The sequence below is a fragment of the Somniosus microcephalus genome, chromosome 4 (genome assembly GCF_052327205.1).
Source record: "Somniosus microcephalus isolate GS21.2 chromosome 4, FLI_Smic_1.0, whole genome shotgun sequence".
Lineage (NCBI taxonomy): Eukaryota > Metazoa > Chordata > Chondrichthyes > Squaliformes > Somniosidae > Somniosus > Somniosus microcephalus.
The window spans coordinates 259587042-259610125 of record NC_140990.1 but is presented as its reverse complement, the minus strand read 5'-3'; the positions used below and the strand labels follow the sequence as shown (position 1 = coordinate 259610125).

The 23084-nt window shown below is 47.2% G+C and overlaps 1 protein-coding gene across 3 annotated transcripts in view; it reads right to left on the bottom strand.

Moving 5' to 3' along the window:
• The window catches only part of galnt13 (polypeptide N-acetylgalactosaminyltransferase 13), a 685563-nt gene that overhangs the window by 150061 nt on the left and 512418 nt on the right, over positions 1-23084 (bottom strand). The gene's annotated exons all lie outside the window — the stretch shown is intronic.

Genomic DNA, 23084 nt, shown 5'->3' with positions numbered 1-23084 from the left:
CTACTCAACCTCTCCTCATATGTCCATCCCCTCATCCCCGGGATTAACCGAGTGAACCTTCTTTGTACTGACTCGAGAGCAAGTATGTCCTTTCTTAAGTATGGACACCAAAACTGTACGCAGTATTCCAGGTGCGGTCTCACCAATACCTTGTACAACTGAAGCAATACCTCCCTATTTTTATATTCTATCCCCCTAGCAATGAAAGCCAACATTCCATTGGACTTCTTAATCACTTGCTGCACCTGCATACTAACCTTTTGAGTTTCGTGCACCAGGACCCCCAGATCCCTTTGTACTTCAGTACTTTCCAGTTTCTTGCCATTAAGATAATAACTTGCTCTACGGTTTTTCCTGCCAAAGTGCATAACCTCACACTTTCCAGTATTGTATTCCATCTGCCAAATCTCTGCCCACTTACTTAGCCTGTCTATGTCCCCTTGCAGGTTTTTTATGTCCTCCTCACTCACTACTTTCCCTCCCATCTTAGTATCATCTGCAAACTTTGATATGTTACACTCGGTCCCCTCCTCCAAATCGTTAATATAGATTGTAAAGAGTTGGGGACCCAGCACTGACCCCTGCGGAACACCAGTAGTTACTGATTGCCAGTCTGAGAATGAACCATTTATCCCAACTCTCTGCCTTCTGTTAGATAGCCAATCCTCTATCCATGCCAGAATATTACCCCCAATCCCGTGATTTTTTATCTTAAGCAATAATCTTTTGTGTGGCACCTTGTCAAATGCCTTTTGGAAGTCTAAATACACTACGTCCACTGGTTCCCCTTTATCCACCCTATACGTTACTTCCTCAAAGAACTCCAGCAAATTTGTCAAACATGACTTCCCCTTCATAAAACCATGCTGACTTTGTCCTATTAAATTATGATTATCCAAATGTCCTGTTACTGTCTCCTTAATAATGGACTCCAAAATTTTACCTACCACAGATGTTAGGCTAACCGGTCTATAGTTTCCAGCCTTCTGTCTACTGCCCTTTTTAAATAAGGGTGTTACATTAGCAGTTTTCCAGTCTGCCGGGACCTTTGCCAAGTCCAGGGAGTTTTGGAAAATTATTACCAATGCATCCACAATCCCTACCGCCACTTCCCTCAAGACCCTAGGATGTAAGCCATCAGGTCCAGGTGATTTATCCGCCTTGAGTCCCATTATTTTACCGAGTACCACTTCCTTAGTGGTTTTGATCGTGTTTAGCTCCTCCCCCCCTTTAGCCCCCTGTTTCTCCAGTGTTGGGATATTCTTAGTGTCTTCTACTGTAAAGACTGATGTAAAATATTCATTCAGTGTTTTTGCCATCTCCATATTTCCCACCATTAATTTCCCGGTCTCATCCTCTAAGGGATCAACATTTACTTTAGCCACCCTTTTTCTTTTTATATAACTATAAAAACTCTTACTATCTGATTTTGTATTTTTTGCTAATTTACTTTCATAATCTATCTTCCCTTTCTTAATCAATCTTTTTGTTATTTTTTGCTGTCTTTTAAAGTTTTCCCAATCCTCTATCCTCCCACTAGATTTGGCTACCTTATATGCCCTTGTTTTTAGTCGAATAATATCCTTAATTTCTTTACTTAGCCACGGATGGCTGTCTTTTCTTTTACACCCTTTTCTTCTCAGTGGAATATATATTTTTTGGAAGTTGTAAAATAACTCCTTAAATGTACACCACTGATCATGTATCGTCTTACCCTTTAATCTATTTTCCCAATCCACTCTACTCAATTCCGCTCTCATACCTTCATAGTCTCCTTTATTCAAGCTTAGCACGCTTGTTTGAGATCCAACCTTCTCACCCTCTAATTGAATATGGAATTCAACCATGTTATGGTCACTCATTCCAAGGGGATCCTTTACTAGGACATTTTTAATTAATCCTGTCTCGTTACACAGGCCCAGATCTAAGGTTGCTTGCCCCCTGGTCGGTTCAGTTACATACTGCTCAAGAAACCCATCCCTAATACACTCAATGAACTCATCCTCAAGGCAGCCCTGCCCAATTTGATTTGTCCAATTAATATGATAGTTAAAATCCCCCATAATTATAGATGTTCCCTTATTACAAGCCTCAACTATTTCCTGATTGATACTCCGTCCAACAGAGTTGCCACTGTTCGGAGGCCTATAGACTACGCCCACTAGTGTTTTTTTCCCCTTATTATTCCTTACCTCCACCCAAACTGTTTCATTATCCTGATCTTTTGACCCAATATCATTTCTCTGTATTACAGTGATTCCTTCCTTTATTAACATAGCCACCCCACCTCCCCTTCCTTCCTGCCTGTCCTTCCTGATCGTTAAATAACCTGGTATGTTTAATTCCCAGGCATTGTCACCCTGCAGCCATGTTTCTGTAATGGCCACAAGATCATACCCATATGTACTTATTTGTGCCATTAACTCGTCTATTTTGTTACGAATGCTACGTGCATTCAGATAGAGAACTTTCAAAGATGTTTTGTGACACTTAGTTCCTGCTTTTGCCCTTTTTATTACTTTACCTTTTACTCCATACCTTCTGCCCCTTCCTGACACGCTCTGGTTTTTAATTTCCCCACTGCTACCTAAGTCTATGACCTTCTCTGTTGTCATTTTTATTATTTGCTCTCTAGGAACCTCCCCCCCACTAGTTAGTTTAAAGCCCTCTCTACAGCCCTAGTTATATGATCCGCCAGGACTCTAGTCCCAGCACTGGCCAAGTGAAGCCCGTCCCAACGGAACAGCTCCCTCCTGCCCCAGTACTGGTGCCAGTGTCCCAGGAAGCAAAACCCATTTCTCCCACACCAGTCTTTGAGCCACGCATTTAACTCTCTAATTTTATTTGTCCTAGCCAAATTCGCTCGTGGCTCAGGTAATTATCCAGAGATTATTACCCTTGTGGTTCTGCTTTTTAAGTCCCGTCTTCACACTGAGAACACCCTCCAACATATTGTGTGGCACTACCACCGTGCTAAATGGGATAGATTTAGAACAGATCTAGCAGTTCAAAGCTGGGCATCCATGAGGTGCTTTGAACCATCAGCAGCAGCAGAATTGTATTCCACCACAATCTGTAACCTCATGGCCCGGCATATCCCTCACTCTACCATTACCAGCAAGCCAGGGGACCAACCCTGGTTCAATAAGGAGTGCAGAAGAGCATGTCAGGAGCAGCACCAGGCATACCTAAAAATGCAGTGCCAACCTGGGGAAGCTGCAACACATGCTAACAAGTGGAAGCAGCATGCTATTGACAGAGCTAAGCAATCAAACAATCAATGGATCAGATCAAAGCTCTGCAGTCCTGCCACATCCAGTTGTGAATGGTGGTGGACCATTAAACAACTAAAGGGAGGAGGAGGAGGCTCCATGAATATCCCCATCCTCAATGATGGTGGAGCCCAGCACGTGAGTGCAAAAGACAAAGCTGAAGGGTTTGTAACCAGCTTCAGCCAGAAGTGCCGAGTGGATGATCCATATCGGCCTCCTCCTGAGGTCCCCACCACCACTGAAGCCAATTCGATTCACTCGACTACAGAACTCGACAGCGGTCCTGGGCGGAACCGGAGCAGCAGCGGGAGCAGAATAAAGAGCACGGCAAGAGGAGGCCTGAGAGCAGAGCCAGCGGGGGAGGAGCAGCGAGGCTCCAATTCAATAACAAAAAAATCAAGTGTGATGTCACAGGTAAGCAGGTAGGTGATTGGTGGTGAGTATTTCTTTTCTCTTTGGATTGAGGGCTAAGTTACAGTAAAGATCTATTGCAAATAACTACATTTATAACTAACTAAACTTATTTTAATAAATGTAATAAATTTAGTTTACCTAGATTAAAAACTATAAATAGACAATTGATTGATATTACAGTAATTAATTAAATAAAATACAATAGAGATGGCAAGGCAAGTGATGTGTTGCAGCTGTAGCATGTGGGAGCTGGTGGACACCAGTGTGATCCAGGGTGACCACATCTGCAGTAAGTGTCTGCAGCTCGAGGAACTTTGGCTCAGAGTTGATGAGCTGGAGTCTGAGCTGCAGACATTGCGATACATCAGGGAGGGAAAAAGTTACCTGGACACTTTGTTCCAGGAGGCAGTCACACCCCTTAGGTTAAATACTTCAGATTTGGCCCGTGGTCAGGGACAGGAGGGTATGACTGCAAGTGAGGCGGGTATGGGGATCCAGGAGGTAGCATTGGAGGATCCTCAGTCCTTGCACTTGTCCAACAGTTACGAGGTTCTTGCAACCTATGTGGACGAGAGCGGGGACTGCAGGGAGGATGAGAAAACTGACCACAGCATCGTGGTACAGGGGGCCATTCAAGTGGGGGGTGTAAAAAGGAATGTTGTTGTGGTAGGAGACACTATAGTTAGGGGGACAGATACTGTTCTCTGCAGCCGAGAGCGTGAGTCCCGAAGGCTGTGTTGCCTGCCCGGTGCCAGGGTTAAGGACATCTTCTCGGGGCTGGAGAGGAACTTGGAGTGGGAGGGGAAGGATCCAGTTGTCGTGGTCCACATAAGTACCAACGACATAGGTAATGTTAAGTCTGTGTGTTATAGTGAGAATTACTACACAGACCACAAGAGTAAATTCAACAGGTCTTTACTGGTTGGAGGTCGGACTATACTGAATACAATATTATTACACTGTGCTTATATACCGGTGTGGTCACCACCGGTATTACATATACAGCAGCCAAAGAAAGTAGTACCTTTCTTAAGGTGGACCAGGCTTAAGTTCTCTTAAGGTGGAACAGGTTACATACACCACAATCCTCCCTTTTTAGCTTAACAGTCATATCCCCAAATAAACATAACATATATACATATATAACTTCAGGTATAACAGTTCAAAGGTTCAGTCTCTCAGGAGGCTTTCTGATTCGGCTTGGATAACGCCTTTCAGTGGTCTCTGATTCTTGTTGTTGAGGTGCCTCCTCTAGTTGGTTGCCAATGTATTGGGTGTCATCATCATCAAATACCTTCTCGGCCGAGGTAGATGCTTCAGGTTCATGAACGTTTTCCACAGCTGTCTCTGTCACAACCATGGGTTCGACCCTTGCTCTCGACTCTACCAGTTGATCCGCATGACGCCTTATCACATTATGACCAATATCTACGGTGTACATCAGAGGTCCTTGTCTGGCCCGGATTGTTCCGGACTGCCATTTGTCGTTTCCATAGCCCCTTGCCATCACTGGTTGTCCTACGTCGAAAGTTCGAGTGGTCTTGCTGTTAATATGCCGAAACTGTTTGTTTTCCACTTCCCTCCGCACATTTGGTTTTAACAAGTCCAACTTGGACCGCAACCTCCTGTTATAAAACATCATAGCAGGACTTTGGTTAGTCACGGCATGATCAGCGTTTCTATATGACATCAGGAACTTATCGACCTTGTGTTGCAGTGGAATCTGATCATCATTCATGGCCTTAATAGCCTTTTTGAATGTCTGGACAAATCTTTCAGCCAACCCGTTTGTCGCCGGATGATATGGGGCAGAGGTATAATGTTTAACTCCATTCTTCTTTAAGAATTGTTGGAATTCTTCCGATACAAACTGTGGTCCGTTGTCCGAACAGATCTGTTCTGGCAATCCGTTCCTTGCGAATATTGTTCTTAACACCGCAATTGTCTTTTCTGAAGTAGTGGTATTCATCTTGATGACTTCTGGCCATTTGGAATGTGCGTCCACCGCGATTAGGAACATGGAGTCCATGAATGGACCAGCAAAGTCAATGTGTACGCGTTGCCATGGGGCTGAAGGCCATTCCCATGGGTGTAGCGGTGCTATCGGAGGTGCATTTTGCACTTTTTGACACCCAGCGCAGCTTTTCGTTAACTCCTCAATCTGTTGGTCAATACCCGGCCACCATACGTAAGCCCTAGCAAGACTTTTCATTTTAACTCCCCCCAGATGACCTTCATGTAGTTCTTTTAAAACTCTTTCCCTTAACTTGGGAGGAATAATCACTCTTGTCCCGTACATCAAAGTACCATGGCAGACGGACAGCTGGTCTCGCCTTGCCGAGAATGCCGGTAACAGAGGATCACCCCGTGTTGGCCATCCTTTCACTGTCACCTCGTAGACTCTGGACAGTGTCGGGTCGTTCCTGGTTTCTCTTTCAATACTTGCGTTGGTGACAGGTAAACACTCGATAATGGTCGAATGAAATAACTCAACAGGGTCAACTTCCGTCGTGTCTTCATCTTCAGGTAGTGGCAGGCGCGACAGGCCATCAGCATTGCCATGCTGTTTCGTACCTTTGAATTCTATCTGATATTGATGTGCCGCTAAGAAAAGAGACCATCTCTGGAGACGCTGTGCTGTCATCACCGAAACACCCTTCTTAGGGTTAAAAATGGACACCAACGGTTGATGGTCCGTCAGAAGTGTGAATTTTTGGCCCTGTAGGTAATGATTAAACTTCTTCACTCCCCATACAAGGCTAAGGGCCTCCCTATCGATCTGCGCATAGTTGCGCTCAGCGGAGGTCAATGATCTGGATGCAAACGCGACTGGCCTTTCCGTGCCATTTGGCAATTTATGTGAGAGTACTGCCCCAATACCATATGGAGAAGCATCACAAGCCAACCGAATAGGCAGTGTCGGGTTGAAGTGAGCCAACACTTCCTCTGAGGTGATCAATTCTTTGCTTTTGCGAAATGCCTTCTTACAGTTTTCGCCCCAGTCCCATGGTACCCCTTTCTGTAAAAGAGCGTTCAACGGATGCAGCACCATGGATAGATTTGGCAGAAAGTTATGGTAATAGTTAATTAATCCTAGAAACGACCTCAACTGAGAGACATTCTCCGGAGCGGGAGCCTTTACAACTGCCGCTATCTTGTCAGGAGACTTATGAAGCCCCTCCCGGTCAATGACATGACCACAGTACGAGATCCGCTTCTGGAAGAACTCACATTTCTGCCGATTTACTCTAAGTCCATACTCTTTCAGTCTGTTGAGCACCAGTTCCAAGTTAGCGAGATGCTGTTCATCACCATCACCTGTGATCAGAATGTCGTCCAGGTAACATTGTGTGCCTGGAATTCCCTGTAATACCTGCTCATGGCCCTCTGCCAAATTGCTGGAGCCGATGCCACACCAAAAACCAGCCTATTGTACCGGTACAACCCTCGATGCGTGTTGATCGTGAGGTATTGGCGTGACTCTTCTTCAACCTCCATCTGCAAGTACGCCTGCGCCAGGTCTATCTTGGTGAAGTGTTTCCCACCAGACAGTGAAGCGAAAATATCCTCAATCCGTGGAAGCGGATACTGCACCATGTGAAGCACCGGATTAACGGTGATCTTGAAATCTCCACAGATGCGAACCTTCCCTGGATCTCCTGGCTTATTGTTCGCAGGACGTTTCATAACGGGAACAATTGGCGTAGCCCACTCACTCCAATCTACTTTAGACAGTACCCCTGAACGTTCTAGTGCTTCCAGCTCAGCTTCAACCGCAGGTCGTATTGCATAGGGTACCGGTCTGGCTTTAAAAAATTTTGGTTGTGCATGTTCATCAATCTTGATGTTTGCCGTAATTCCTCTCAGTGTTCCCAGTCCCGGCTGGAACACCTCTTTAGCCTCATCCAATATTCTGGACAATCGTTTAGGTTTGACAGCTGTTTCCCCGGAATCTACCATTAGTGCTTTCAAGGAGTGCCAGTCCATATTCATTTTCCTAATCCACTCCCGTCCTAGTAGTGGTGGACCTCCTTCAGGTAGCACATATAAGTCCATTACTTGGCTTCCTTCGCCTTTGTGGACCACTTCTACCTCTATTTTTCCGATGGGGTACACTCTTTGCCCCGTGTACGTTTTCAATATAATCTCCGTATCCTGTAAGGGAATATGTTGGAATAACCTTCTGTAATCTTTCTTATTCATGACCGTCAATGCCGATCCAGTGTCCAATTCCATTTTTACTTGGACTCCTGCTGTCTTAAGAGTGACCCAAATTGTCCGGAGGTCTGTATCCTTACCAACGTTGTGTATTCTTAAGCTATCCAGTTCATTACCGCTAGCGTCTGAATCTGACTTCTGTTCAGTCAAACTGTTCTTTGTCACCTTGTGTACCTTTGCATATTTTCCTTGCGGTGACTTTTTATTGCTGGTCTTCTTTCCTGACCGGCATACTTTAGCTATGTGGCCAAGCCTGCCACACGTTCTGCATTCTTGGTTTTTAAACCAACACTGGTTCTGATCGTGCGTTGTCTTTCCACAACGATAACATTTGACAGAACTCAAACCCAATTTGTTTGTACCGAGTTCCGGTGGCCGTAGCTGCATTACTGCCGTGCCTCTCGCTGCGGCCTCGTGTGCTGCTGCCATAGTGACCGCCTTCTCGAGAGACAGCTCATTCTCCTCGAGCAGTCGCCTTTGTGTATCCTGTTTAAATAAACCACACACAAATCTATCTCGAAGTGCCTCTGTCAGGCCCGTTCCAAACTGACAATATTTTGCTAGCTTACGTAATTCCATCAAATATTCAGCATTGCTTTCATTTTGCAGCTGTCTTCTATCGTAAAATTTAAATCGTTCCGCTAGCATCAGCGGCGTGGGGCTAAGATGATTTTTTAGGACAGTAACAATCTGTTCGAACGTCTTATCCGCCGGTTCATCTGGTGATAACAGGTGTTTCAATTGCCCGTATGTCTTCGCACCCATTAAGTTTAGTAATGTTAGTGCTTTATCTGTCTCAGGAATTTTATTTGCCTTACAATAGTTTTGTATGCGTTCTACATACATAGCCCAGTCTTCTATATCACTGTCGAAGGCATTTATGTTCCCATGTTTAGGCATCGTAGCAATTTATCGTGTTTTTAATGTTATCTAAGATGGCGGCTTCCCGCTCTTGCCGTCGTCCTCCGCCCACAAAATGGCGGTTTTCCCACGCTTGGCGGTCTTCACCCGTCCCCCGACGCTGTCTCCGCTTCACCGCGGCTCTCGCGCCTTCAGTTTCCCCAGACGCTGCGCCTTTAGCCCGAATGCGGCCCTTATCTCCGATCGCGATCGATGTCCCGCGCTGCGCCTCTCGCTCGAAAGCGGCCCGGCCCTTATCTCTGGTCGCGATCGACCTCACCGCCCTTATTCCTCCGTCTTCCCAGCCCCGTCTGTACAGCCAACGCGGTTGACTTTTTGTCGCGTCGCTGCCCGGCTTACCCACCACGAGGTAGTAGAAGAAGCTGACAGTCGCTGATGGAGGCCTCGAGGTCAGGATGTCTTCTGCACTCCGGTTGCTCGATGCCTGCCGCTCGACGTGTCTTCCCGTAGGTGATGAGGGTGGAAACCTCTCTTCGACGTCCTGTCTGTGGACGAAGTCGCCGTGGAAATTACTGCAGCAGGGTAAGAATCGGACTCGTCGCCACTGTTAAGTCTGTGTGTTATAGTGAGAATTACTACACAGACCACAAGAGTAAATTCAACAGGTCTTTACTGGTTGGAGGTCGGACTATACTGAATACAATATTATTACACTGTTCTTATATACCGGTGTGGTCACCACCGGTATTACGTATACAGCAGCCAAAGAAAGTAGTACCTTTCTTAAGGTGGACCAGGCTTAAGTTCTCTTAAGGTGGAACAGGTTACATACACCACAGGTAAGACTAAGAAAGAGGTTCTGCTGAGGGAATATGAGCAGCTAGTGTCTAAATTAAAAAGCAGAACCACAAAGGTAATAATCTCTGGATTACTACCTGAGCCACGAGCAAATTGGCATAGGGTCAATAAGATCAGAGAGTTGAATGCGTGGCTCAAGGATTGGTGTGGGAGAAATGGGTTTCGATTCATGGGGCACTGGCACCAGTACTGGGGAAAGAGGGAGCTGTTCCTTTGCGACGGCCTTCACTAGAACCATGCTGGGACCAGTGTCTTGGCAAATCGAATAACTAGGGCTGTAGATGGGCTTTAAACTAAATAGTGGGGGCGGAGGGAGTGTTCAAGTGAGGGGAAAGTTAGAAAGTTAAAGAGAAAGGGCACGGCAATAGTGCAGAGTTGCGATATGGGCAATGAAAACCAGAGTGCGACAGGAAGGGACAGAGTGTACAAACATAAGAGTGCATCAGCAAATAAGCTCAGAGTAGGGAAAAATGATAAAAAGACAAAATTAAAGGCTCTTTATCTGAATGCACGCAGCATTCGGAACAAGATAAATGAATGGACAGCACAAAAAGAAATAAATGGGTATGATCTAATAGCCATCACAGAGACGTGGTTGCAATGTGACCAAGGCTAGGTACAGAATATTCAGGTTTATTTGACATTTCGGAAGGATCGACAGAAAGGAAAAGGAGGTGGGGTAGCTCTGTTAATAACGGATGAGATCAGTACCATAGTGAGAAATGTTCTTGGCTTGGAAGTTCCAGATGTAGAATCAATTTGGGTGGAGGTAAGAAATAGTAAGGGAAATAAGGCACTGGTGGGAATAGTCTATAGGCCCCTTAACAGTAGCAACACTATAGGACAGAGTATAAATCAAGAAATAATGGAGATTGTAAGAAAGGTACTGCAATAATCGTGGGCAATCTTAATCTTCATATAGATTGGACAAATCAAATTGGCAAAAGCAGCCTTGAGGACGAGTTCACAGAGTGTATTCGGGACAGTTTCTTGCAACAATACATTGTGGAACTGACCAGGGAACAGGCTATTTCAGATCTGGTAATGTGTAATGAAACAGGATTAATTAATGATCTCATAGTAAAGGATCCTCCAGGGAAGAGTGATCATAACATGATAGAATTCCACATTCAGTTTGAAGGTGAGAAACTTGGGTCTGAAACTAGAGTATTAAACTTAAATAAAGACAATTACAAAGGTACGAGGAGAGAGTTATCTAAAGTGGACTGGGAAAATAGATTAGAAGGTAAGACAGTAGAAAAGCAGTGGCAGACATTTAAAGAGATATTTCATGACTCTCAACAAAGATGTATTTCAGTGAGAAAGAAAGACTCTTTCTCACTGAAGAGAAGGATGAACCAACCATGGCTAACCAAGGAAATTAAGCATGGTATCAAATTGAAAGAAAAGGCATACAATGTTGCAAAGATTAGTGGTAGGCCAGAAGATTGGGAACATTTTAGAAACCAGAAAAGGATGACTAAAAAAATAATAGAGGGAGAAAACAGCTGAGAGTAAACTAGCAAGAAATATAATAACTGACAGTAAGAGCTTCTACAAGTATATAAAAAGGAAGAGAGTAGCTAAGGTAAACATTGGTCCCTTAGCGGATGAGACTGGGGAAATAATAATGGGAAATGAGGAAATGGCAGAGGCATTGAACAAATATTTCGTATCTGTCTTCACAGTAGCGGACACTAAAAACATCCCAGTAATAGTAGAAAATCAAGGGGCAGAAGGAAGGGACGAACTTAAAACAATCACTATCACTAGAGAAAAAGTGCTCGGCAAACTTATGGGTCTAAAGGCTGACAAGCCCCCTGGATCTGATGGCCTGCATCCTAGGGTCTTAAAAGAAGTGGCTAGAGATAGTGGTGGCATTGGTTGTAATTTTCCAAAATTCCCTTGACTCTGGGAAAAGTCCCAGGAGGGAGACAGAAAGCAGGAAACTATAAGCTGGTTAGCCTAACATCTGTCATTGGCAAAATGCTCAAATCCATTATTAAGGAGGTAGCAGCAGGGCATTTAGAAAATCAAAATACAATCAGAGTCAGCGTGGTTTTATGAAAGGGAAATCGTGTTTTACAAATTTATTAGAGTTCTTTGAGGAGGTAACGAGCAGGGTGGGTAAAGGGGAACCAGTTGATGTAGTGTATTTGGATTTCCAAAAGGCATTCAACAAACTGCCACAAAAAGGGTTACTGCATAAGATAAGAGCTCATGGTGTTGGGGTACAATATTAGCATGGATAGAGGATTGGCTAACTAACAGAAAACAGAGAGTTGGGATAAGTGGGTCATTTTCAGGATGGCAATCTGTAACTAGTGGGGTGCCACAGGGATCAGTGTTGGGGCCGCAACTATTTTCAATCTATATTAATGACTTGGATGAAGGGACCGAGTGTACTGTTAACAAATTTGCTGATGATACAAAGATAGGTGGGAAAGCAAGTTGTGAGGACATAAAGGGCTAGATTTTCTCAGCCCCAAGGAGGTGGGGCTGCCTAGAAAATTGCAGAATTTGGGGGCGGGTGGCAAACCCGCCCCCAACCCAACTCCGTGCCCTCTTGCCAGGAGGCGGGAAGCCGTCCTGCCCCGGGTCCCGTTTCCTTGGAGGCGGGAAGGGATTAAAGCCTATTAACTGCCTAACAGGGAGTTAACAGGCAGAAATAGGATTATCCCCATTTTTTGTGCTGAAGTGCGATGTACAGGTGAGTGATGAGTGCAAGTGTGGACTGGTAAGTATGTGAAGTGAGTGTAAAGTGTTAGAAAATGTTAACTTACCTTTATTTCAACCTACAGCCTTCAGCCGCTGTGGAGCCGGAGTCCCCGACATCTCCATTGTAGAAATCACAGACTGGCTGTTGCATCCTTCGATCCAACAGCCAGCTGATTTCTGCAAAGTAGAAAGTTTTGATGAGTCCTGAACACAAGGGCTCATCAAACTACACAGAATGTCAGTGTTTGACAGCTTCACAGAGCTATCAAACATAGAAACATAGAAGATAGGAGCAGGAGTAGGCCATTCGGCCCCTCGAGCCTGCTCCACCATTCAATGCGATCATGGCTGATCATCCAAATTCAATACCCGGTCCCTGCTTTCTCCCCATACCCCTTGATCCCTTTAGCCTTAAAAAATATATCCAACTCCTTCTTGAATATATTTAATGAATTGGCCTCTACTGCCTTCTGTGGTAGAGAATTCCACAGGTTCACCACTCTCTGGGTGAAGAAATTCCTCCTTATTTCTGTCCTAACTGGCTTACCCCTTATCCTTAGACTGTGACCCCTGGTTCTGGACTCCCAACCATCGGGAACATTCTTCCTGCATCTAGTCTGTCCAGTCCTGTCAGAATTTTATAAGTTTCAATGAGATCCCCTCTCATTCTTCTAAACTCCAGCAAGTATAAGCCCAATCGGCCCAATCTCTCCTCATACGTCATTCCTGCCATCCCAGGTATCAGCCTGGTGAATCTTCGCTGAACTCCTTCCATGGCAAGAACATCCTTCCTCAGATAAGGCGACCAAAACTGCACACAATACTCAAGATGTGGTCTCACCAAGGCCCTGTACAACTGCAGCAAGACATCCTTGTTCCTGTACTCAAACCTTCTCGCTACGAAGGCCAACATACCATTTGCCTTCTTAACCGCCTGCTGCACCTGCATGCTTACCTTCAGCGACTGGTGCACAAGGACACCCAGGTCTCGTTGCACTTCCCCTTCTCCCAATCTATTGCCATTCAGATAATAATCTGCCTTCCTGTTTTTGCCACCAAAGTGGATAACCTCACATTTATCCACGTTATATTGCATCTGCCATGCTTCTGCCCAATCACCCAACCTGTCCAAATCATACTGGAGTTTCTCGGCATCCTCCTCACAGCACACACGCCCACCCAGCTTTGTGTCATCTGCAAATTTGGAGATATTACATCTAGTTCCCTTGTCTAGATCATTAATATATATATTGTGAATAGCTGGGGTCCAAGGACCGATCCCTGCGGTACCCCACTAGTCACTGCCTGCCACTTGGAAAAAGACCCGTTTATTCCAACTCTTTGCTTTCTGTCTGCCAACCAGTTCTCTATCCAAGTCAATACCTTGCCCACAATCCCATGTGCCTTAACTTTACACGCTAATCTCTTATGCGGGACCTTATCGAAAGCCTTCTGAAAGTCCAAATACACCACATCCACTGGTTCTCCCTTATCTATTCTACCAGTTACATCCTCAAAAAATTCCAGTAGATTAGTCAAGCATGATTTACCTTTTGTAAATCCATGTTGATTTTGTCCGATCTTGTCACTGTTTTCCAAGTGCTCTGCTGTTACATCTTTTATAATGGACTCTAGCATTTTCCCCACTACCATGTCAGGCTTACCGGTCTGTAATTCCCCGTTTTCTCTCTACCACCTTTTTTGAATAGCGATGACATTTCTTCTTTCAAAAGTTCTTGACAGATTGAACGTTATACATTGACATGCTATGTCACTGACTTCCCCCTAATTGGCCTGCTGACCCCGCTGGACACGGTCAATCAGGGGAAATTCCCGCTGGTTGGCCAGAAGTTGATGGAGGCGGGACTGAAACCCGGCAAGCAGCATTCCCGCCTCCAAAAGCTTCCGATTCAGAAAATCCAGCCCAAAGAGTCTGCAAAGGGATATAGATAGATTTACTGAGTGGGCAAGAGTTTGGCAGATGGAGTATAATGTAGGAAAATATGAAGTTATCCACTTTGGTAGGAAGAATAGAAAAGAAAAATCTTATTTAAATGGAGAAAGACTACAGAATGTGGCGGTAGAGGGATTTGGGTGTCCTCGTACATGAAACACAAAAAGTTAACAAGCAGGTGCAGCAATAATTAGGAAGGCAAATGGAATGGTGCCCTTTATTTCAAGGGGGATAGAGTATAAAAGTAGGGAAGTCTTGCTACAACTGTACAGGGCGCTGGTGAGACCACACCTAGAGTATGGCATACAGTTTTGATCCCCTCATTTAAAGAGGGATATACATGCATTGGAGGCAGTTCAGAGAAGGTTCACTAAGTTAATTCCTGAGATGAAGGGTTGTCTTATGAGGAAAAGTTGAGCAGGTTGGGCCTATACTCGGAGTTTAGAAGAATGAGAGGTGATCTTATTGAACCATATGACATTCTGAGGGGGCTGGACAGGGTAGATGCAGAGAGGATGTTTCTCCTCGTGGGGGAATCTAGAACGAGGGGGCACAGTCTCAGAATAAGGGGTCTCTCATTTAAGACGGAGATGAGGAGGAATTTCTTCTCTCAGAGGGTCGTGAATCTTTGAAATTCTTGACCCCAGTTAGCTGTGGAAGCTGAGTCATTGAATATATTCAAGGTTGAGATAGACAGATATTTGAGCAAGAGGGGAGTCAAGAGTTATGGGGGAACAGGCAGGAAAGTGGAGTTGAGGCCAAAATCGGACCAGCCATGATCTCATTAAATGACGGAGCAGGCTCGAGGGGCCGAATGGCCTACTCCTGCTCCTATTATTATGTTCTTATGACCACAGAAGCCAGTCTTCAGCCAACTCAATTTACTCCACGTGATATCAAGAAACAGCTCAGCGCACTAGATACAGCAAAAGCTGTGGGCCCCGACAAGATCCCGGCTGTTGTGCAGAAGACTTGTTCTCCAGAACTAGCCGCGCCTCTAGCCAAGCTGTTCCAGTACAGCTAGAACACTGGCATCTATCCGACAATGTGGAAAACTGCCCAGGTATGTCCTGTCCACAAAAAGCAGGACAAATTCAATCCGGCCAATTACTGCCCCATCAGTCTACTCTCAATCATCAGCAAAGTGATGGAAAGGGTCATCAACAGTGCTATCAAGCAGCACTTACTCACCAATAACCTGCTCACTGTCGCCCAGTTTGGCTTCCACCAGGACCACTCGGCTCCAGATCTTGTTACAGCCTTGGTCCAAACATGGACAAAAGAGCTGAATTCCAGAGGTGAGGTGAAAGTGACTGCCCTTGACATCAAGGCAGCATTTGACCAAGTGTGGCATCAAGGAGCCCTACTAAAACTGAAGTCAATGAGAATCGGGGGGAAAACTCTCCACTGGCTGGAGTCATACCTAGCACAAAGGAAGATGGTTGTGGTTGTTGGAGGTCAATTATCTCAGCCCCAGTTTATCGCTGCAGGAGTTCCTCAGGGCAGTGCCCTAGGCTCAAACATCTTCAGCTGATTCATCAATGACCTTCCCTCCATCATAAGATCAGAGGTGGGGATGTTCGCTGATGACTGCACAGTGTTCAGTGCCATTTTTTTTTTTTTTTTTAATTCATTGATGGGATGTGGGCGTCGCTGGCTAGGCCTGCATTTAGTGCCCATCCCTAATTGCCCTTGAGAAGATGGTGGTGAGCCGCCTTCTTGAACCGCTGCAGTCCATATGGTGTAGGTACACCCACAATGCTGTTTGGAAGGGAGTTCCAGGATTTTGGCCCAGCAACAGTGAAGGATCGGCGATACAGTTCCAAGTCAGGATGGTGTGTGGCTTGGAGGGGAACTTGTAGGTGGTGATGTCCCCATGCGTCTGCTGCCCTTGTCCTTCTAAGTGGTAGAGGTCGCGGGTTTGGAAGGTGCTGTTGAAGGAGCTTTGGCGAGTTGCTGCAGTGCATCTTGTAGATGGTACACACTGCAGCCACAGTGCGCCGGTGGTGGAGGGAGTGAATGTTGAAGCTGGTGGATGGAGTGCCAATCAAGCGGGCTGCTTTATCCTGAATGGTGTCGAGCTTCTTGAGTGTTGTTGGAGCTGCACTCATCCAGGCAAGTGGAGAGTATTCCATCACACTGCTGACTTGTGCCTTGTAGATGGTGGAAAGGCTTTGGGGAGTCAGGAGGTGAGACACTCGCCACAGAATTCCCAGCCTCTGGCCTGCTCTTGTAGCCACAGTATTTATATGGCTCCTCAGATAATGAAGCAGTCCATGCCTGCATGAAGACCTGGATGACATTCAGGGTTGGGCTGATATGTGGTAGGTAACATTCGCGCCACACAAGTGCCAGGCAATGACTATCTCTAACAAGCGAGTGTCTAACCACCACCCCTTGACATTCAGCAGCAATCCCATCGCCGAATCCCATCTCGTTACAGCCTTGGTCCAATCACCATCAATATCCATTGACCAGAAACTTAACTGGACCAGCCATATAAATACTGTGACAACAAGAGCTGGTCAGAGGCTGGGTATTCTGCAGCGAGTGTCTCACCTCCTGACTCCCCAAAGCCTTTCCACCATCTACAAGGCACAAGTCAGGAGTGTGGTGGAATACTCTCCACTTGCCTGGATGAGTGCAGCTCCAACAACACTTAAGAAGCTCGACACCATCCAAGACAAAGCAGCCGCTTGGTTGGCACTACCAGCGTACCGTGGCTGCAGTGTGTACCATCTACAAGATGCACTGCAGCAACTCACCAAGACTTCTTCAGCAGCACCACCCAAACCCGTGACCTCTACTACCTCGAAGGACAAGGGCAGCAGGCACATGGGAACACCACCACCTCCAAGTTCCCCTCCAAGTCATACACCACCCTGACTTGGAAGTATATCGCCCTTCCTTCATCATCGCTGGGTCAAATTGCTGGAACTCCCTCCCTAACAGCACTGTGAGAATACCTTCACCGGACTACAGCGGTTCAAGGCGGCAGCTCACCACCTTCTCGAGGGCAACTAGGGATGAGCAATAAATGTTGGCCTTGCCAGCGACACCTACATCCCATGAACGAATAAAAAAAAACTGATAAAGAGGAGGTACTAGAAAGGCTGGCTGTACTTAAAAGTAGATAAGTCACCAGGACCGGATGGGATGCATCCTAGGATGCTGAGGAAGGTAAGGGTGGAAATTGCAGAAGTACTGGCCATAATTTTCCAATCCTCCTTAGGTATGGGGGTGGTGCCAGTGGACTGGAGAATTGCAAATGTTACACCCTTGTTTTAAAAATGGTGTAACGATAAACCCAGCAACTACAGACCAGTCAGTTTAAACTCAGTAGTAGGGAAGCTTCTTTAGCTTGTGCTAAATTGTTAAAATCTTCTTAAATAATGAGTAAATCTACAAGTAATGAATAACAGGTGATGCGCTATCAACAATACCAAAGACTACGAAATGGACTTATAGGAAGTAGGCTTTTATTGACTAAGAACTAGAGCATGCCTCTGCTAGTGAATCCATCCAAAGAGCTCCCGGGGGAAGGGTGGTGAGTCACCTTTATACCCAGGCTTAGGGGTGGAGCCAGGGGCTGAGACATGCCTGGACTTGTACAGGGTTAACAGTGGTTTACCACACAGGCATGTACAGGTTAACAGTGGTTTACCACATTCACCCCTCGTTTAAAAAAGAGTCCGGCGGGGTGAAGTGTTTCCAAAGTTCGTATACGAAAGTCTCTCCGGGGGTCTTGTCTACCGTAATGATCTTCATGGTGCCGGTTGCGGCGGTTCTTTGCCCGCGGCCGCTTCTCGCGTGGGACGGAGCACTGGCGTGTCGTCCTCTCGGGGTAGGGATGGCACCGGCATGTCGTCAGTTCGTGGTAGACACCCCGGTGGTGCGTCGTGGGTAGTGGTGGTGGGTGGAGGTAGTGGATGGTGATCGATGGTGTTTCGGGTGGTACCTGAGGGTGCGAGGTCTCGAATTGAGACTGTGTCCTCCCGCCCGTCAGGATACGCCACGTAGGCGTACTGTGGGTTGGCGTGGAGGTGGTGAACCTTTTCAACCAGGGGGTCCATCTTATGGCTCCTCACGTGTTTCCTGAGCAGGACGGGTCCCGGAGACGTCAGCCATGGCGGTAGTGATGTCCCCGAGGTGGATTTCCTGGGGAAGACGAACATCTTCTCGTGAGGGGTGGCGTTTGTGGCAGTACAGAGCAGTGATCGTATGGAGTGGAGCACATCGGGGAGGACATCTTGCCAGCGGGAGATTGGGAGGCCCTTGGATTTTAGGGCGAGCATGGCGGTCTTCCACACCGTTGCATTCTCCCTCTCTACCTGTCCGTTACCCCGGGGGTTGTAGCTGGTAGTCCTGCTCGTGGCTATGCCCTTCTCGAGCAGGTACTGGCGCAGCTCGTCGCTCATGAACGACGAGCCCCTGTCGCTGTGGATGTAATTGGGGAAGCCAAATATGGCGAACAGGTCGTGGAGGCATCTGATGACTGTGGCGCTGGTCATGTCCGGGCAGGGGATGGCGAAGGGGAAACGGGAGTACTCATCAATAATATTGAGGAAGTACGTGTTGCGGTCAGAGGAGGGAAGGGGCCCCTTGAAATCGACGCTGAGACGTTCGAAGGGGCGGGTGGCTTTAATCAGGTGTGCCCTGTCTGGCCTATAAAAATGCGGTTTGCATTCGGCGCAGACCTGGCAGTTCCTGGTCATGGTCCTGACCTCCTCGATGGAGTAAGGCAGGTTGCGAGCTTTAATAAAGTGGAAGAACCTGGTGACCCCTGGGTGGCAGAGATCATTGTGGAGGGTCCGTAGCCTATCGACTTGTGCGTTGGCACATGTCCCACGGGATAGGGCGTCTGGGGGCTCATTAAGTTTCCCGGGCCGGTATAAGATATCGTAGTTGTAGGTGGATGACTCGATCCTCCACCGCAATATCTTATCATTTTTGATTTTCCCCCTTTGTCTGTTGTTAAACATAAATGCTACTGACCGTTGGTCAGTGAGCAGGGTGAAACGTTTACCGGCCAGGTAATGCCTCCAGTGCCGTACAGCCTCCACTATCGCCTGGGCCTCCTTCTCGACTGAGGAGTGTCGAATTTCGGGGCCCTGGAGGGTCCGTGAAAAGAAGGCCACGGGTCTCCCCGCCTGGTTAAGGGTTGCGGCTAGGGCGAAGTCGGATGCATCGCTCTCCACTTGGAAAGGGATGGACTCATCCACTGCGTGCATTGTGGCCTTCGCAATGTCCTCTTTCATGAGGGTGAAGGCCGCACGGGCCTCTGCCATCAGGGGGAAGGAGGTTGACTTGATGAGGGGCCGGGCTTTGTCCGCATAGTTGGGCACCCACTGGGCGTAGTAAGAGAAGAACCCTAGGCATCTCTTCAGGGCTTTTAGGCAGTGGGGGCGGGGGGGGGGTAGTTCCAGGAGGGGGCGCATTCGGTCGGGGTCGGGGCCGATGACTCCGTTTTCCACCACGCAGCCAAGAATAGCGAGGCGCGCGGTGCGGAACATACCTTTTTCTCTGTTGTATGTCAGATTCAGCCGTTGGGCCGTACGGAGGAATTTTTCTAGGTTGGCGTCGTGGTCCTGCCGGTCATGGCCGCAGATGGTGACGTTGTCTAGATAGGGGAAGGTGGCCTGCAGTGCGTTCTGGTCAACCATCCGGCCCATCTCCCTTTGGAAGACCGAGACCCCGTTGGTGACGCCGAAGGGGACTCGGAGGAAGTGGTAGAGGCGACCGTCAGCCTCGAAGGCCGTGTACTGGCGGTCCTCAGGCCTGATGGGGAGCTGGTGGTATGCCAACTTCAGATGAATCGTCGAGAATACCCGATATTGTGCTATCTGGTTGACCATGTCAGATATGCGAGGAAGTGGGTATGCGTCTAATTGCGTGTATCGATTGATTGTCTGGCTGTAATCAATAACCAGGCGCTGTTTTTCACCGGTCTTTACTACCACCACTTGGGCTCGCCATGGGCTGGTGCTGCCCTCGATAATCCCTTCCCTCAGGAGTCTTTGTACTTCTGATTTAATAAAGCTCCTATCCCCGGCACTGTACCGCCTGCTTTTAGTAGCAATTGGCTTGCAGTCTTTGGCGAGGTTAGCGAACAACGGGGGGGGTTTGACCTTCAGGGTGGACAGGCTGCATACTTTGCGCGGCACCGTGTTTAAATTCTGCTGGCTGCAGACTGTAAGTGGGGGCAGGGTCCCGCCATATGCCATCGTGACGCTCTCCAGATGGCACTGGAAGTCTAATCCTAGCAGTACGGGAGCGCAGAGCTGTGGCAGGACGAGGAATTTAAACTCTCTGTACTCCACGCCGTTCACTGTCAGAGTCGCTACACAGTAGCCGCCGACGTCCGCCGTATGGGACTTTGAGGCCATAAAGACCTGGTGGCGTGTGCGCATAACCGATAGGGAGTAGCGTCGCACCGTGTCGGGGTGGATGAAGCTCTCCGTGCTTCCGCAGTCGAAAAGGCAATTTGTGGCATGGCCATTTACCTTTACGTTCATCATGGACCTGGCTAGTTGATGGGGCCTAGATTGGTCCAGGGTGATGGAGGCCATCGTCGAGGTTGGTGGGTCGCTGTAGTATTCGCCCGTGCCGAGGGCCTGGTCCCGAGATGGTGTCCAAGATGGCGGCTCCCCCTCGGCTGGTGGTGTCCAAAATGGCGGCCCGCACGGCTCACACGTGGTTGGTGGGGTCCAAAATGGCGGCCTGTACGGTTCACACGCGGCGCTGCTGGAATTGGGGGTCGATTTCGCCTTGCACACTCTCGCGTAGTGGCCTTTCTTGCCGCATTTGGAGCAGGTCGCGTCCTTTGCTGGGCATTGCTGTCTGGGGTGCTTGGCCTGGCCGCAGAAGTAGCATTTCTGGCCTCTGGTCATTGCAGCTGTAGTTGGGCTGCTGGCGGCTTGTGGCCTTACCGGGTCCCAAGATGGCTGCTCCCGTGGCATCCACGTGGCCATCCGGTCAGGGGGGTAGGCGTCCATGTTCTGGAGGGCCACGTCTAACGAGTTAGCGAGGGCCACCGTCTTCTGCAGGTCGAGCCCCCTCTGTTCCAGCAGCCTCTGCCAAGTATAGTTGGACCTGATGCCGGCTACGTAGGCGTCTTGGATCAGGTCTTCCGTGCATTCCTTGGCCGTCACCGCTTTGCAATTACAGTCCCGGCTGAGGACTCTCAGTGCCAGTAAATATTCAGCGCCCAATTCCCCGGGGCGCTGTTTTCGGGTAGCCAGGTGGTGTCTGGCGTAGACCTCGTTAACAGGCCGCACGTATTGTTCCTTTAGCGTCGCGATGGCGGCCGCGTAAGTAGTGGCGTCTCGGATGATCGAGTAGACTCGGTGGCTCACCCGTGAGTTCAAGACAAGCCGTTTCGCATCATCTGTAGTGACAGTAGTGCTGGAGGCCTCCAGGAAGGCTTCGAAACAGCTCAGCCAGTGTTCAAAGTTATTGGCTGCATCTGCTGCTTGAGGATCCAGGTCTAAACGTTCCGGCTTCAAGATTTGCTCCATGTTGAAAATTAGTCAATAAAATTGATGCGCTATCAACAATACCAAAGACTACGAAATGGACTTATATGAAGTAGGCTTTTATTGACTAAGAACTAGAGCATGCCTCTGCTAATGAATCCATCCTAAGAGCTCCCGGGGGAAGGGTGGTGAGTCACCTTTATACCCGGGCTTAGGGGTGGAGCCAGGGGCTGAGACATGCCTGGACTTGTACAGGGTTAACAGTGGTTTACCACACAGGCATGTACAGGTTAACAGTGGTTTACCACAACAGGTCATTAATAAATGTTCATTATGGTTTGGCAAAATTGGTGAGCTGCATTTTATAATTCTCAAACATTAATCTTCTGTTTTATAAATGTTACATGCATTACTGCTATCAAACAAAAATAAAAATGATACCAAAAGGTTAATCTCAATGTTAAGAATGTACTTTTAAAAATTTCATTTTTGGATGTGGACGGCGCTGGCAAGGCTGGCATGTATTGCCCATCCCTAGTTGCCCTGAGAAGGTGGTGGTAGGTCTTCTTCGTGGATCACTGCAGTCCGTGTGGTATAGTGGTTTCATACAACTGAGTGGCTTTCTAGGCAACTTAAATAGGGCAGTTTAGAGTAAATCATGTTGGAGTGGGACTAGAGTCGCATATTAGCCAGACCGGATAAGAACAGCAGGTTTCTTTCCCTAAAGGGCATTAGTGAACCAATTGGTTTTAACAACAATCTCACAGCTTTATGGTCACTTTACTGACACCAGCTTTTTTATTTCCAGATTTATTTTTTAAACTGAATTCAAATTCTCAAAATCCATGTTGGGCCTTGAACTCATATTATCTGGATTACTACTCCAGTAACATAACCACTACACTACCACAATGAATTTATTAATCATTTCGGGAATGTTATGATCCAGCTATTAATCTAATCGTTAGAACAGCAAATTAATTTGCTTTAGCTGTAATTAATAACATAAGTTTGCTCCTTACATCATTACATATCGGACAAAACTACATAAGTCTACTGTTGGAGGAAAATCACATTCTGTGGCACAAGAGCAACAACCAGGCTATGTTGGCGTACTGCTAACTTAGAAAATAGTTCTCAACTCGTAACATACCATCAACGGGCTACTACTTTTTTTTTAACACCAAAAAGAGTTATGGCACAAGTTCTATACTAATAAACATTGCCAGTGAACCCTAAGCTGCCTCTGCCAACAAGCAACCTGATAGCAACTGAAAACATGTAAACTCGTACACACAATATACAGTAATGGGA